Source organism: Oncorhynchus nerka, linkage group LG23, assembly GCF_034236695.1.
Source record: "Oncorhynchus nerka isolate Pitt River linkage group LG23, Oner_Uvic_2.0, whole genome shotgun sequence".
Lineage (NCBI taxonomy): Eukaryota > Metazoa > Chordata > Actinopteri > Salmoniformes > Salmonidae > Oncorhynchus > Oncorhynchus nerka.
The window spans coordinates 48,333,156-48,350,724 of record NC_088418.1 but is presented as its reverse complement, the minus strand read 5'-3'; the positions used below and the strand labels follow the sequence as shown (position 1 = coordinate 48,350,724).

General features: G+C 44.8%; 1 long non-coding RNA gene across 4 annotated transcripts; it reads left to right on the top strand.

Moving 5' to 3' along the window:
- Window positions 1-112: 112 nt before the first annotated feature.
- LOC115106971 (uncharacterized) lies at window positions 113-11,887 on the top strand. Of its 4 annotated transcripts, XR_010460725.1 has the most exons (4): window positions 126-677; window positions 865-922; window positions 4,707-4,776; window positions 11,125-11,887. It is a non-coding gene; the product is annotated as an uncharacterized LOC115106971 (long non-coding RNA). The 4 variants fall into 4 exon arrangements; XR_003860135.2 differs by lacking the exons at window positions 4,707-4,776; window positions 11,125-11,887 and having other exon boundaries at window positions 113-184; window positions 538-677; window positions 865-1,889; XR_003860134.2 differs by lacking the exon at window positions 4,707-4,776.
- Window positions 11,888-17,569: the final 5,682 nt, after the last annotated feature.

Here is a 17,569-nt window from a genome sequence, read left to right as displayed (position 1 = left end):
TTTGATAAGTAACGTTATAACAATGCACGTTGATACAAATACAGATAATTTGAAATTTGATTAAGAATAATCAAATGTTTGGTTTGGTTCATTTCATGTCGCTGTATTTCTACGTCATCGTGTGATGAAGTGGCGAACAAGGAGGGTAGGAGAGAAGCATCAACGAATTCACTTCTAAATTATGGTAAAATGTTATATTTTAACATTTATTTTAAGTACTTTTCTGTCAGTCAGCTTTACTTCACGTAGGTGTATGTTTTGTTTTATGTAACTAGGTGTATCAGCCACGTAGTCGTTTAGGAATGAGAGCTACCGAGTTGACTGTGCGGTCCATCATTGACAACTTACAGCAAGGCACCGTAATCGTTTCTGTTTGCAATACTTTTCTTTGCTTGTGATAAAATAAAAGTGTCTTTGGAAATACGTTTGGAGTGGTATGTGTGTGGCCAAATTGTTGCTTTACCATGGGTAAGAAATAATCCAAGAAGTGATTTAGCTAGCTAATCTATTTTTCCTATTTATCAATCTCTTCTCTAGAATGCTATGCTGATTTTCTCACAGAGGACTTTGACGTGAAGACGTACACAGCCCAGGCCATCCACCATACTGTCATCTTAGAACAGCTGGCCAAGCTGGCTCAGGGTATCAGTCAGCTGGACAAGGAGCTCCACAGCCAGGTATACCTGTCACCTAAAACTGTATCTCATTCATGTGAGACCTTTAGCCCTGTATCTTTATCGAAGTTTAACCAGACAGTCAGTTTGTTCTATACTGATGGCTGGTATGTATACATTTTCTGTAGGAAAGACACTTTTCCTTCAGGTGTTGAATGACTTACTGACTGGTAAATATTTATCCTGTCAGGTGGTAGCCAGGCACGAGGAGCTACTTGCTCAAGCTACTGGGATTGAGTCTTTGGAAGGTAATACACCTTTAGCACATATTTGTTTTTGTCATCGTGGCACTTCGGACTTGCTGGAACAGGGGTTCTCAAAGTGGGGTCTGCAGACCCCTCTGGGCTTTTGGCCAAGAGAGCCATGGCCAAAAGCCACGGATCCCTGTGTAATACAATACAAGTACCGTGGATACAATGTAATATTATGTATCTAAAATGTATCTTATTAACCCTGAACAACATGGGCCTGGGAGGCTCACAGGGATATTGGTATCCACAGTACTCCACCAATTGATCACGCTCTCCACAGCCGATGTGAGTAAGGCCTTTAAACAGGTCAACATTCGCAAGGCTGCAAAGTCAGACGGATTACCAGGACGTGTACTACGAGCATGTGCTGACCAACTGGCAAGTGTCTTCACTGACATTTTCAACCTGTCCCTGTCTGAGTCTGTAATTCCAACATGTTTCAAGCAGACCACCATAGTCCCTGAAAGATTATTGGAATCTATGTGGGTAGCTGGACAGGTAGGATGACTGGCAATAGTGAAGGTGAACAGATGGTCAGGTGACAGAGGAATGGATGAGACTGAGGCAGGAATTCCTTTAACCACAAAGTGGTATATGTACTGGTTAGTTTGTCTGTGCTGTATAACAAAATAAAGAGAATAACATGTACCCAATAAAAATTCTAATCAGAAAGTAAAATGATAACAATCATTGTCATTATTAACAGAATAATTCAGCAATAAGGTTCCATAGGAATTCAATATGAAGGAGAATGGAGTCATTTATTATCATAACCATGTTAACCATGTTAATCCAGAGAAGGATTAATGCAAATAAATTGTTAATTTATACAATCTATAATCTCCATCAATTTGATATAAGAATTTATAAATTCAGCAAATCATTATGTTTCATATTTCATCCTTCTAGGTTAGTCTTCATATGTACATGTAATTTCATTACATTTTAACCATATTTCAATGTCTGTAGGGCTGTGATCATTGGGCATATACATAACACAACAGGTTTGAAGCGTGCGCTCCAAGCCTCGCTCCGCAGTAATAACTATAAACAATAACTGATGGCCCGCTCTCCCGATTGCAGCATAGTTCAGATGAAAGGTAACAGATTCGGTGGAGTTACGTTGATTCATGGACGCACAGAATGTCTGGATTAGACGGAGTTGAGGAAGAGAAAGCAGTGAGGTTGGGCAGTGGCGATGTCCTCCTTTTACTGATTTGAGATCTGTCGGACATTTCCACCTGACCTAATTAAAGCGCCCCTGGCCCAGCTGAGCAAGTGGCCATGAATTAAAGGACAATTCCACCAACTCCATGGGCCTTTCTACAGTCCCTGTGCATAAAGAACACTAAGGTAACCTGCCTAAATGACTACTGACCCGTAGCACTCATGTCTGTAGTCATGAAATACTTTGAAAGGCTGGCTCACATCAACACCAGAAACCCAAGACCCACTCTAATTTGCATACCTCACCAACAGATCCACAGATGATGCAATCTCTATTGCACTCCACACTGCCCTTTTAAAACATGTATTTACATTTGTTCACCTTTATTTAACTTGGTAACTTGGTAAGCTAGTTGAGAACAAGTTCTCATTTAACTGCTACCTGGCCAAGATAAACAGAGCAGTGAGACAGAAACAACAACACAGAGTTGCACATGGAATAAACACACCTGGACAAAAGGAACAGCTATGTGAGAATGCTATTCATTGACTACAGCTCAGCTTTCAACACCATAGTGATCACTAAGCTAAGGACCCTGGGACTAAACACCTCCCTCTGCAACTGAATCCTGGAATTGCTGACGGGCTGCCCCCAGGTGGTAAGGGTAGGCAACAACACATCCGCCACGCTGATCCTCAACAAGGGGGCCCCTCGGGAATGCGTGCTCAGGCCCTTCCTGTACTCCCTGTTCATTCATGACTCCAACACCGTCATTAAGTTTGCTGATGACACAATGATGAGACAGCCTATAGGGAGGAGGTAAGAGACCTGACCGTGTGGTGCAAGGACAACAACCTCTCCCTCAATGGGATTTAAGACAAAGAAGATGTTCGTAGACTACAGGAAAAATAGGACCGAGCACACTCCCATTCTCATCGATAGGGCTGTAGTGGAGCAGGTTGAGAGCTTCAAGTTCCTTGGCGTCCACATCACCAACAAACTAACATGGTCCAAGCATACGAAGACAGTCATAAAGAGGGCACGAGAAAGCATATTCCTCCTCAGGAATACTGAAAAGATTTGGCATGGGTCCTCAATCCTCAAAAGGTTTTACAGCTGCACCATCGAGAGCATCACTGCCTTTTACGGCAATTGTTCGACCTCTGACCGCAAGGCACTACAGAGGGTAGTGCGAGCAGCCCAGTACATCACCGGGGCCAAGCTTCCTGCCACCCAGGACATATATACCAGGCGGTGTCAGAGGAAGGTCCTAAAAATTGTCATAGACTCCAGCCACCGTAGTCATAGACTGTTCTCTCTGCTACCGCACAGCAAGCGGTACCGGAGCACCATGTCTACTTCCAAGAGGCTTCTAAACAACTTCTATCCCAAAGACATAAGACTCCTGAACAGCTAATCAAATGGCAACCCAGACTATTTGCATTGGCAACACAGACTATTTGCATTCCCCCCACCCTCTTTTACAATGCTGCTACTCTTTATTATCTTTGCATAGTCACTTTAATAACTCTACCTACATGTACATGTTACTCAATTACCTTGACACCGGTGCCCCCGCACATTGGCACATTGACTCTGTGCCGGTACCCCCTGTATATAGCCCCACTATTGTTATTTACTGCTGCTCTTTAATGATTTGTTATTCTTATCGCTTACTTTTTTTTGGGGGGGGGGGGTATTTTCTTTAAACTGCATTGTTGCTTAAGGACTTGTAAGTAAGCATTTCACTGTAAGGTTCGGCGCATGTGACAATTACAATTTGATTTGATTATATACAGTATATTTTTTTACATAAATCCACTGTAATTGAAGTTTAAAACGTCAATGTTTTCTCTCTGCTTCGTGGCAAAATGTGTAGAATTGATGTATATTAGCTTTAAAGCACTAACAACAAAAAATCTCTGTGCCCCATGACAAAATGTGTAGAATTGCAGGAAATTAGCCAAGAGGCGGCCCTTTTTAAATATTATTTTCGCACTGCAGACGTCACGGTAAATCTCCTTGTAGACTATTTATTTGTGTAATGATAATGAGGTTGTCCCTGATGAATTTGCTATCACAAAAGGGGTTACCAGACCCAAAAAGTTAAAGAACTTCTGTGTTGGAATATATGCTGTCATTGTAGTGCTGTAGACATTCCATAGGGGGCGCTGCCGTCACACAATTGGATATAAGCATCAGTGCGTCTCTCAGTATTGAAAAAACATTTTACCCTGTATCAGTGGTTAGGTGCGTTATCTACCTACTCCAAGCCTATAAGACCGTACACATCATCACAGGGAATGATCAAGGCAAAATATAACTTTTTTTGTTTTTTTATTTCACCTTTATTTAACTAGGCAAGTCAGTTAAAAACAAATTCTTATTTACAATGACATCCTAACTCAGACGACGCTGGGCCAATTGTGTGCCGCTCTACGGGACTCCCAATCCCGGCCGGTTGTGATACAGCCTGGAATCGAACCAGGGTCTGCAGTGACTCCTCTAGCACTGAGATGCGGTGCCTTAGACTGCTGTGCCACTTGTGTTCAGAGACCCTCAATAAATCCGACCTCTAGTAACAGCACTCAACCTATTTGTTTTCTCTCGTAGGATAAGGACAAAGATCGTTGACCCCTACAATAAGATTGTAGCTAGGACTGCCCAGCTCGCCAGATTGCAGGTATCCATCCATCTCCTTGTGATTTGAGAGGCATAATACTATCTGTTGTGTTGATGGTGTTGTTGTATTATTATATGGTCTGGGACTGAGGCTCAATAGCAGGGGGAAGATTGCCTCTCTAGTGTTCATTATTATCAGCACTCTGACAGCATCTCTACTTCTGCACTGGACTTGATTTCCATGTTTATTGGAAAGACATATGAGGTAGAGAAATGGACCGACAGCATTTTCTTGGGTTTTTATTGTCTCTCTGCCCATTTTCAAGATGGGTACTTCAAGTTAGGTGCTGTACATATTGTCAAGGTCGCCTAATGTCTCCTGGACAGTTTCCAGGATCCTCCTGTTTTAAATTGTAAAGATGACAATAACCCAGAGTCATATAGAGGTCTATATACCTGTATATGGCTCTAGGATGTACTCTTCTGCCCTGTCAATACAATGTAACTATAGAAGGTGTCGGTGTCTCATGCCGTACTGATATGAGTTTACAATGGTACTCAATGGTATACAACAAAGATACTGTGTGTTTTTATTGACCGTTAAACAACACAAATATTATATGACCCCTTTTACTCTTGTTGCACATGCCTGCCATTATGGAATTACTCCCCACCACTTTGGAGAAAGGCATATTTATAAAGGTGATTTATGGAACTGTGTAACGATCGTCTATGGAAGAAGGTGTGGACCAAAGCGCAGCACGTGTTCATGATTTTTGTTTGACTGAACACGAAAACACAAAACAACAACGTGAATAAATGAAACAGTCCTGTAAGATGCAGAAAGCACTAAACAGAAAATAACTATCCACACGACACAGGTGGGAAAAGGCTCCCTAAATATGGTTCTCAATCAGAGACAACGATAGACAGTTGCCTCTGATTGAGAGCCACACCGAGCCAAACACACAGAAATAGAAAACATAGAATGCCCACCCCAACTCACGCCCTGACCAAACCAAAATAGAGACATAAAAAGGATCTCTAAGGTCAGGACGTGACAGTACCCCCCTCCAAAGGTGCGGACTCCGGCCGTAAAACCTAAGGGGAGGGTCTGGGTGGGCATCTATCCGCGGTGGCGGCTCTGGTGCAGGACGTGAACCCCGCTCCACCTTAGGCTTGGTCCACTTAGGTGGCTCCTCTGGAGCGGGGACCCTCGCCGCCGACCCCAGACGGGGGACCCTCGCCGCCGACCCCAGACGGGCAACACTGGCAGCTCCAGACAGGAGGGCGACTCTGGCAGCTCCGGAAAGGTGAGCGACTCTGGCAGCTCCGGACAGGAGGGCGACTCTGGCAGCTCCGGACAGGAGGGCGACTCCGGCAGCTCCGGACAGGAGGGCGACTCCGGCAGCTCCGGACAGGAGGGCGACTCTGGCAGCTCCGGACAGGAGGGCGACTCTGGCAGCTCCGGACAGGAGGGCGACTCTGGCAGCTCCGGACAGGAGGGCGACTCTGGCAGCTCCGGACAGGAGGGCGACTCTGGCAGCTCCGGACAGCCTGGTGCGTGGGGCTGCCACGGGGCCTACCAGGCTTGGGAGACCTACAGGAGGCCTGGTGCGTGGAGGAGGCACCGGATGAACCGGGCTGTGCGGGAGCTCTGGTGCGCAGCCTTGGCACCACTCTTCCAGGCTGAATGCCCACTTTAGCCCGGCCCCTCCAGAGTGCAGGCACAGGTCGAACCGGGCTGTGGGGGGCACTAGAGATCTGGTGCTTACCACTCGCACCTCTCCCTTAGGCTCAATGCTCACTTTCGCCCGGCACGGTCGGAGCGCAGGCATAGGGCAAACTGAGCCCTCCCAGCGTTCCTGAGACACAGTACGCAGAGCCGGCGCAGAATACCCTGGGCCAAAACGGCGCACCGGAGACCAAACGCGCTGAGCTGGAAAATTTCGCCCTGGCTGGATGTCCACTCTCGCATGGCACTTGCGGGGGGCTGACATGAGGAGACACCGTGCACTTCACCGCATAACACAGTGCCTGACCAGTACCACGCTGCTTTCGGTGAGCACGGGGAGTTGGCTCAGGTCTATTGCCTGACTCCGCCAATCTCCCCGTGTGCCTCCCCCCAAAAATATTTGGGGCTGCCTCTCGTGCCTGCTGTGCTGCCTTGCCTCATATCGCTGCCGCTCAGCTTTAGCTGCCTCCAGTTCTTCTTTAGGGCGGCGATATTCCCCAGCCTGTCTCCAGGGTCCCTGTCCTTCCAATATCTCCTCCCAAGTCCAGGAGTCCTGAACCCTCTGCTCCCTGTTACCACGCTGCTTGGTCCGTTTGTGGTGGGTAGTTCTGTAATGATCGTCTGTGGAAGAAGGTGTGGACCAAAGCGCAGCGTGGTACGTGTTCATGATTTTTATTTGACTGAACACTAAAACAACAACGTGAATAAACGAAACCGAAACAGTCCTGTAAGGTGCAGAAAACACTAAACAGAAAATAACAACCCACAAGACACAGGTGGGAAAAGGCTCCCTAAGTATGGTTCTCAATCAGAGACAACGATAGACAGCTGCCTCTGATTGAGAACCACACCCGGCCAAACACACAGAAATAGAAAACATAGAATACCCACCCCAACTCACGCCCTGACCAAACCAAAATAGAGACATTAAAAGGATCTCTAAGGTCAGGGCGTGACAAACTGCTTTTGAAGGCTGAGCATTCTTCATACTTCATCTCTTTTTCTTGGTAAGTCCTCCACTAAATAATACATATAGGCTACATTAAAGGTTTACAAACAATATTATCTCAACCTTTCAAACAGCATTACTTTGATCCTGTTCTCAGATAGCGTCTGCAATCTTAACCCATGACATCACCGTTGTGGTTTTTAATCCACCACGCTATCAGTGGCCCCCCGTTTAGAAGAAATCAATAAAAAGCAATCGGGTGTTTTAAAAGGTTGAATTTCTACCCCTGTTAAAATAAAACTTCTTCTTATGAGCAAACTGAGCCTGTCCTGTCTGAGGCTGGGTAGCCACATCTAGATAGAGCGAAATAGACTCTCTAGGTTTACAGGCTCTGTCCACACATGCACACTGCCTACACACTGCAGCTCCGTCGTCTGTGGAGTTGAGGGGAAGGCTTTTTAAAAATGGATGGAATTTGGCTTTAGTCCAAAAGGTTACTGTGATTCTAACAGGCTCCTTCCTCTCCCATAGCTCTGGCTCTGTGTTCGCTCTGTCTGTCTACTGATGCTCCCTCTCTCAGCTTTGTCATTGTGTGTGTGTGTGGAGTGTTATCATTGTTCTGCACCACAGACATGCATCCTGCAGAGAAGATACTAGTAGCAGGCAGGCATGCCAGGCTGGTAAGGTCTTAGGATGAACATGGGCCTGGTTTGTGATTTCTGAATAGAATAGTTGCAAAGTTTTATATTATTTTCGATAGACCGACAGACCGTGGTGCTGTGGGACCCCTCTTTTTCCACTTTTAACTCCCAGGGACTGTCATGCCCTTGGTTTTAGCCACTTAACTAACATTGATAGAGACATCGCTTCTCCCTTTGTTCTTCAGTCTTCCTGCTCTTTCACTCAAACCCAACTCCCGTTCTTTGTGTAAACAGCTGTCATATCTGTTCCGTCCGCTAGGGACATTTTCCTTTATGACATAATTTGTAATCAATGTATGATTCATTCTGTCTATATGTAATTCTGTGTGATTAGTTAGGTATTTAGTAAATAAATAATTAAACCCAATTTTGTATTGCTGATTCAACTTGTTAGCCAGTGTTCGTGAAGATAACCAAGAATTTACAACTTGCAGATGAGACTGAAATAAGGTGACGATTAATATTGACTGCTATTGATGTAAAATATTACTAGGTCTTTGAGAGTTTATTCGGAAGATAACAGATCTATAAATATTCTTAAGTGGTGCCCCGACTTCCTAGTTAATTACAGTTACATGATTAGCTCAATCAGGTAATATTAATTACAGAGAAAGAATTTTATAGAACAGCATGTCATATCACTTAATCCGGCATAGCCAAAGACACGACAACAAAAATATTAATTTTCACAGTCTGCTGCCTCCAGTTTGTATGATGGCAATTTAAATATACTCCAGAATTGGGGCGGCAGGGTAGCCTAGTGTTTAGAGCGTTGGACTAGTACCGAAAGGTTGCAAGTTCATATCCCTGAGCTGACAAAGTACAAATCTGTCGTTCTGCCCCTGAACAGGCAGTTAACCCACTGTTCCTAGGCCGTCATTGAAATTAAGAATTTGTTCTTAACTGACTTGCCTAGTTAAATAAAGATAAAATAAAATGTTATGAAGAGTGATCAGATGAATTGCAATTAATTGCAAAGTCCCTATTTACCATGCAAAATAACTGAACCACCCCCCAAAAAATTCCACTGCATTTCAGCCCTGCCACAAAAGGACCAGCTGACATCATGTCAGTGATTCTCTCGTTAACACAGGTGTGAGTGTTGACGAGGACAAGGCTGGAGATCACTCTGTCATGCTGATTGAGTTTGAAAAACAGACGCTTCAAAAGGAGGGTGGTGCTTGGAATCATTGTTCTTCCTCTGTCAATCATGGTTACCTGCAAGGAAACACGTGCCGTCATCATTGCTTTGCACAAAAAGGGCTTCACAGGCAAGGATATTGCTGCCAGTAAGATTGCACCTAAATCAACCATTTATCGGATCATCAAGAACTTCAAGGAGAGCGGTTCAATTGTTGTGAAGAAGGCATCAGGGCGCCCAAGAAAGTCCAGCAAGCGCAAGTTGATTCAGCTGCGGGATCGGGGCACCACCAGTACAGTACCAGTACATAGCTTGCTCAGGAATGGCAGCAGGCAGGTGTGAGTGCATCTGCACGCACAGTGAGGTGAAGACTTGGAGGATGTCCTGGTGTCAAGAAGGGCAGCAAAGAAGCCTCTTCTCTCCAGGAATAACATCAGGGACAGACTGATATTCTGCAAAAGGTACAGGGATTGGACTGCTGAGGACTGGGGTAACATCATTTTCTCTGATGAATCCCCTTTCCGAATGTTTGCGGCATCTGGAAAAAAGCTTGTACGGAGAAGACAAGTTGAGTGCTACCATCAGTCCTGTGTCATGCCAACAGTAAAGCATCCTGAGACCATTCATGTGTGGGGTTATTTCTCAGCCAAGGGAGTGGACTCACTCACAATTTTGCCTAAGAACACAGCCATGAATAAAACATGGTACCAACACATCCTCCGAGAGCAACTTCTCCCAACCATCCAGGAACAGTTTGGTGACGAACAATGCCTTTTCTAGCATGATGGAGCATCTTGCCATAAGGCAAAAGTGATAACTAAGTGGCTCGGGGAACAAAACATTGATATTTAGGGTCCATGGCCAGGAAGCTCACCAGACCTTAATCCCATTGAGAACTTGTGGTCAATCCTCAAGAGACGGGTGGACAAACAAACAACTGACAAAATTATCTAAAGATACTGAAGCAGCAAACTTTGTGGAAATGAATATTTCTGTCATTTTCAAAACTTTTGGCCACGACTGTATATACTGTACTCTATACCATCTACTGCATCTTGCCTATGCCTTTTGGCCGTTGCTCATCCATATATTTATATGTACATATTCTTATTCATTCCTTTACACTTGTGTGTAAAAGGTAGTTGTTGTGAAATTGTTAGTTTACTTGTTAGATATTACCGCATGGTCGGAACTAGAAGCACAAGCATTTCGCTACACTCGCATTAACATCTGTTAACCATGTGTATGTGACCAACACAATTTGATTTGATTTTAGGGTATGTGTTTGTATTCTGTCTGTCTGTCTGTCTGTCTGTCTGTGTATGTTTCTATCTGTGTGTGTGTGTGTTTCTGTCTGTCTGGGTCTGAAGAAGACCGGTAATGATCAGACTATAAATCCAGGGGGAATAGGAGAGTGCTTTGTTTATATTTTAGTCTAGTGTTCGCTCACAAAATGGCAGCTTCTCGGCCACGCACAGATAAAGCATTCAGACAGTCACAGAGGCTCAGGGGACAGACCTCGAGGTCTCAGCTGCATCGTTTACTTAGCCCAAACACACTGCTGACCTCTCTGTGTCCTTCAGCCCCAGACACAGCTACACAATGCTGCTAGACACACGGTTATTATTACCACTATTACTATGCCCATGGTTGGCGTCATTGTTTATTCATAGGCTACAATAGGAAAATAAATACTTGGAAATGTCAACAGTGATTTGATTAGAGATCATTTCCAATGAGTGATCTTCAATCAATTAGGACAAAATAGAGGATTGTTCCATATTAGATTTGACGTTCACTCACATCTTGTCAAAAAGATTCAGAAAGACTGGTTCAGATGGGGTTCTATTTTGTTTGGTTATATTTTTTCCTATTTTTCCCAGGTGGCGTGTGACCTGCTGCGAAGGATCATCAGAATCCTGTACCTGTCCAAGCGTCTGCAGGGCCAGCTCCAGGGGGGAAGCAGGGAGATTACCAAGGCTGCCCAGAGCCTCAACAAACTGGTTGAGTGACCGATGCCTGTTCACCTCTGATACACTGCACTGTACTACTGACAGGGCTGCTCCAAGCCTCAACGAACTGGGTACTGTAATACTGACATGGTTAACTCACCGCATTTGGGCCTACTGTAAAGAGAGTGTAGATCAGGGATAGGCATCGCTAGTCCTGGAGTGTTTTTGATTTAACCGACCTGGAATGCCAGGTGTGTTGAATTTAGGCAATCGTTGAACTGATCAATTCGCTTAGTGGAACAAAAATCCTGCAGTACCTGTGGCACTCCAGGGACAGGGTTGTCTTCCCCCTGGTGTAGATGGTGACGAGATCACCAAGGGTGCCCAGATCAGCCTCAGCAAACTGGGTGAGTGACCCTGCTCATTCACTCTAATACTATTGACACTAAAGTGAAACTCCACTCATTTATGCCTACTGTAGAAGGTGTAGGTGGTGCTGAGATCACCAACGCTACTCGGAGCCTCAAAGAGCTGGGTGAGTGACTTGTAGAAGAATGTTTGTACTGTAGATTGAAGGTGCTCTTTGGTGAAGGGTAATCAAAAAAACACGGAGTGCTCTTCATATAATGACTTTTTTTTGGCAAGATTTTGTTATATTGAACGTGCTGTTGATAATAAAGACATTTTAATTATATGAAGAGTGCCTTTGTCCTCCTTGTTCTTTTAAGAACATTCTGATTTGACTCTGGGACACTGCTTCTGTCTCACTATAGCCTCTGCTTAGAACACACTAGGTTGGTAAATGCTGACGTACTCTTCACTGATTGGGGTAGTCACTTGAAGGTCACTGTTTTTTTCATTTTTGTACATTTTATTTAACCTTTATTTAACTAGGCAAGTCGGTTAAGAACAAATTGTTTTTTACAATGACGGCCTACCCCGGACGCAATTGTGCACCGCACAATCACGGTCAGATGTGATGCAGCCTGGATTTGAACCAGGGACTGCAGTGATGCCTCTTGCACTGACATGCAGTGCCTTAGACCGCTGCGCCACTCGGGAGCCATGTAAGGCTCCCAAGTATATACGGTTAATCAGGCTGGATTTGGCTTCAATCAAACCTATGATTGACAGACAGACAGACAGACAGACCCCATGTTCAAAGAAACCCAATTTTCCTTGATTATATAAAGAAACAGCACTTTTTTTAACTACTAATAGTTTGATAAATAACTTTACTGCAGGAAGTAGATCCCAAACTCATTATTCATTTCTGCTGCACAGGAACAAGATGATATCCTACAGTGCGGATGTCCTGGTATTTACTTTAAGGTGTTTTTGGAGTGCAGTGTTGGCTAAGCAATGCACAGGACTTGATTAATACCTGACCTATAGGCCAGGCTATATTCTGTAAATATATTACCCTTCTCTCTTTATCTGTGACAACAAGATAGCTGCGTTTTCTCCGCAAATGGATTTGAAAATGTTATACAATCGGAAATGTTTTTTCTTCTCCTGGAGTCTTCTTCCCCTGGAAAGGGGAGAGAGTCTCGCTGGACACCACAGCAGGCCCCAGCAAAACAGTCACAGGGGCAGGCAGACACTTTCTTTACAGGAATCATGAGGATAATGCACTTTACTGTTTGACCAAATCCTGGTTTTAGCATCCTAAGAAAATAGGGCGTTTCTGAGTGACCATGTAGAATGTGCAGCTCGCACCGATGCGACCACCTAAAACAAATCTTACTTGCACAGCCAACTCAAAGAGCTGCCGAGCCAACTTTGACTCCCGAGTGGCGCAGAGGTCTAAGGCACTGCATCTCAGTGCTTGAGGCGTCACTACAGACACTCTGACACCCTCGAATCTAGGCTGTATCACAACCCGGCCGTGATTGGGAGTCCCATAGGGCGGCGCACAATTGGCCCAGCGTCCTCCGGGTTTAGCCGGTGTAGGCCGTCATTGTAAATAAGAATTTGTTCTTAATTGACTTGCCTAGTTAAATAAAGGTTAAATAAAATAATCAAATAAAAAAGGGTCACAAAATGCGACTACATTTTTGCAGTCTGTAGCCCTGTTTTCAGGTATTCATGTGGTTGATTACCCCATTCATAGACGCTAACTACTTTAGCGTCTATTGACGACAGTAACTTCTGACCGGAGGAGTTTTGTTCAGAGCCCCAATGCTTACTCTAAACATACAATATACACTGCTCAAAAAAATAAAGGGAACACTAAAATAACACATCCTAGATCTGAATGAATGAAATATTCTTATTAAATACTTTTTTCTTTACATAGTTGAATGTCCTGACAACAAAATCACACAAAAATTATCAATGGAAATGAAATTTATCAACCCATGGAGGTCTGGATTTGGAGTCACACTAAAAATTAAAGTGGAAAACCACACTACAGGCTGATCCAACTTTGATGTAATGACTTTAAAATAAGTCAAAATAAGGCTCAGTAGTGTGTGAACTACACGTGCCTGTATGACCTCCCTACAATGCCTGGGCATGCTCCTGATGTGGCGGATGGTCTCCTGAGGGATCTCCTCCCAGACCTGGACTAAAGCATCCACCAACTCCTGGACAGTCTGTGTGCAACGTGGCGTTGGTGGATGGAGCGAGACATCATGTCCCAGATGTGCTCAATTGGATTCAGGTCTGGGGAACGGGCGGGCCAGTCCATAGCATCAATGCCTTCCTCTTGCAGGAACTGCTGACACTCTCCAGCCACATGAAGTCTAGCATTGTCTTGCATTAGGAGGAACCCAGGGCCAACCGCACCAGCATATGGTCTCACAAGGGGTCTGAGGATCTCATCACGGTAGCTAATGGCAGTCAGGCTACCTCTGGCGAGCACATGGAGGGCTGTGCTGCCCCACAAAGAAATGCCACCCCACACCCGGACTGACCCACCGCCAAACCGGTCATGCTGGAGGATGTTGCTGGCAGCAGAACGTTCTCCACGGCGTCTCCAGACTCTGTCACATGTACTCAGTGTGAACCTGCTTTCATCTGTGAAGAGCACAGGGCGCCAGTGGCGAATTTGCCAATCTTGGTGTTCTCTGGCAAATGCCAAACGTCCTGCACGGTGTTGGGCTGTAAGCCCAACCCCCACCTGTGGACGTCGGGCCCTCATGGAGTCTGTTTCTGACCGTTTGAGCAGACACATGCACATTTGTGGCCTGCTGGAGGTCAATTTGCAGGGCTCTGGCAGTGCTCCTCCTGCTCCTCCTTGCACAAAGGCGGAGGTAGCAGTCCTGCTGCTGGGTTGTTGCCCTCCTACGGCCTCCTCCACGTCTCTTGATGTACTGGCCTGTCTTCTGGTAGCGCCTCCATGCTCTGGACACTACGCTGACAGACACAGCAAACCTTCTTGCCACAGCTCGCATTGATGTTCCATCCTGGATGAGCTGCACTACCTGAGCCACTTGTGTGGGTTGTAGACTCCATCTCATGCTACCACTAGAGTGAAAGCACCGCCAGCATTCAAAAGTGACCAAAACATCAGCCAGGAAGCATAGGAACTGAGAAGTGGTCTGTGGTCACCACCTGCAGAACCACTCCTTTATTGGGGGTGTCTTGCTAATTGCCTATAATTTCCACCTGTTGTCTATTCCATTTGCACAGCAGCATGTGCAATTTATTGTCAATCAGTGTTGCTTCCTAAGTGGACAGTTTGATTTCACAGAAGTGTGATTGACTTGGAGTTACATTGTGTTGTTTAAGTGTTCCCTTTTTTTTGAGCAGTGTACATCACTTGTGGTACTGTTTTGGAAACACAAGGAACGCATGTTTCATATCAACAAGAAGTAATTTTCAAAAAACAAAAGGCAAATTAATACACACCTTTTTTTTAATAGGGTTTAGGGTTAGTGTTTCCACACAGCCATATCTCCATGTTACAGCGCTTGTTCACGGAAGACACAGCTAATTAGCACAGGTGGCGGTCTGTCTAGCATGCTCTGAACACCTGTGTGTAAGCTAACTGGGGAGGAAGTGTAGTTTGTCAACTGGAGGGCCACAGTGTATGGATCTGTGCAAAACTGCTTCAGGAAGTATCTTTTTTTTTCATTTGAAAGATTCTTTCTCGCTGACATGAAAGATAAGGGGCATATTAGCATATGTTTCGAAAACCGCGATGGTTGAAGTTTCCTAAACGTTAATTCACGTTGTCGGAATTGTAGTTTACACGGAGCCAAATGTAGACTAATGTAATGGCTGAAAACCCTACATACGGAGAAGAAGGGTTTTCGAGAGCTTGGGGTTGATGTGCTTGTGCTCAATATTTTACTGCGCAACTTTAAAAAACAAGATATTATTTCGTGGTTAATTTCATACCAAAATCAATAGCAATCTATACAGAGACTATACCATGGCCTGGTGATCCTACCATACACTGAATGGTAAATTGTATCCCTGAATGACTTCATAGCTAACTAGCTATTTGGGTGACGTACAGAGATAATCACACTTATTCCCTATGTAGTGCGCTAGCTTTGACCAGGTCCCTATTGGAACCCAGTGAGAGCCCTATGGGCCCTGGTCAAATGTAGTGCACTACATAGGGAATAGGGTGTCATTTGGAAGGCATATTCAGTTATCACTGATTGTACCAGACGCAAGCCAAGTAGGCTAACAGAACAATGATGCGTTCTCTCCCGGTTTTCTACACTCTGTGCTGGTGACTCAACACTGAATCTAGTACTCTGTCTGCCAAGTGCAGAGCAAAGCACTATGCAAATGTGTTTATATGCTGTGGTTGGAGGGACATTTAACATTAACAGTAGTCTTCATTATACTGCAGTACCTTGACAGGGATTCCAGTGAATTTCTCAGAAAGCGTCTAATTGCATTGAACCAATGCAGGGAAAGAGAGGTGGTAGAGAAAATCAATGTCCCTTTCAGAAATCACATTGTACATATTTATTAGTTCTACTCCTGTTTCTCCATGCATGTGGCTTTTATACGAGCTAGTACACACACACACACACACACACACACACACACACAGACACTAGGGCTGTGACGGTCATGGAATTTTGGATGACGGTAATTGGCCAGCCAAATGACCCCTCTCTCTGTAATAACTGTTTAAATAGCAAAGAAATTATATTAAATGCCCATTTTCTCCTCTCCTCCGCTCCTGACTGCATGTGCTGCCAGAATGAATGAATAGAACAGGCGTCCCCATTGAAATCAATGATGGCAGAATAGGTGGATTGGCGGCCCACATGATCCCATGTGGCTCAGTTGATAGAGAATGGCGCTTGAAACGCCAGGATTGTGAGTTTGATTACAACGGGGGACCAAAAATGTGTGGAAAAGTTTGAAAACGTATGCAGTCACTCTGGATAAGAGTGTCTGCTAATCGGCAGCAGCAAAAAAATACCACAACATTGCGAGTGTACACTTCGGAGCGAAGCAGGAAGCAAAAGCAAGAGCGTACCCATCAATATGTGCTGTGATTTGTTGACTCAACTCAACTGACATTACAAAATATACATTCCATTGTATGAACCAGTTAACATCATTTGCATTAGCATTCTACGTTACCATGGAAATGATTGCATCACAATACCAGGCTACCATTGCGAGTGTACCCATGAGTTTACCAGTCAAGTCGCCAGGGTTAGAAGTTCCAAGCCCGTTCTATTCATTCTATTTCTATGCGTGCTGCTGCTGCATTGTCAGGGGTGCTGCCTCGTTTGCTACAACACCTTGCTTTTTTTTCCAGCAAGGAGCAACACAGTTTCGTGTTACGAATGCATGTTGTCCTGTCTTCGGTCAGCTGTTCGTTCCAAATGATTTGTATTTATTTTTACGGTTGTCATGACGGTCTTCATCCATAACCATCGGTAATTGTGCCGGCCCTAACACACACACGCACGCACGCTTGCACACACGAGAGAACCACAGACACCAGGGGCTCAGAGGAAGATATTGCTTTGACACACACAGACACTCCCCCACATATGTCTCACAGTCCTCTCTATCACACTAACTAAGATTTGTTTGGTTGTTGACTCAGTAACTTCTCGTCCCGTAGAGCTCATTTGAGTGTGTTCAGTGTTGACTTCACTTCGTGTGGGGTTTCCCAGCTCCGTCAATACCAGAAATTGTTATTGTGGAGGGTTTCAGGACCAATCCTGTCCAATCTGGTTACAACTATACAATTGTTTTTAAAGGTGAGAGGTGGCGGTAGGCTACTTCAGGACCAATCCTGTCCAATCTGGTTTCAACTATACTATTGTTTTTAAGGGTGAGAGGTGGCGGTAGGCTACTTTTAGGCCTACCTGTTGAACTAGCCAATGATCTACTGTACAATGAGACTGGCAAAGCACAATGAATGGCCACCTCGATACAGACT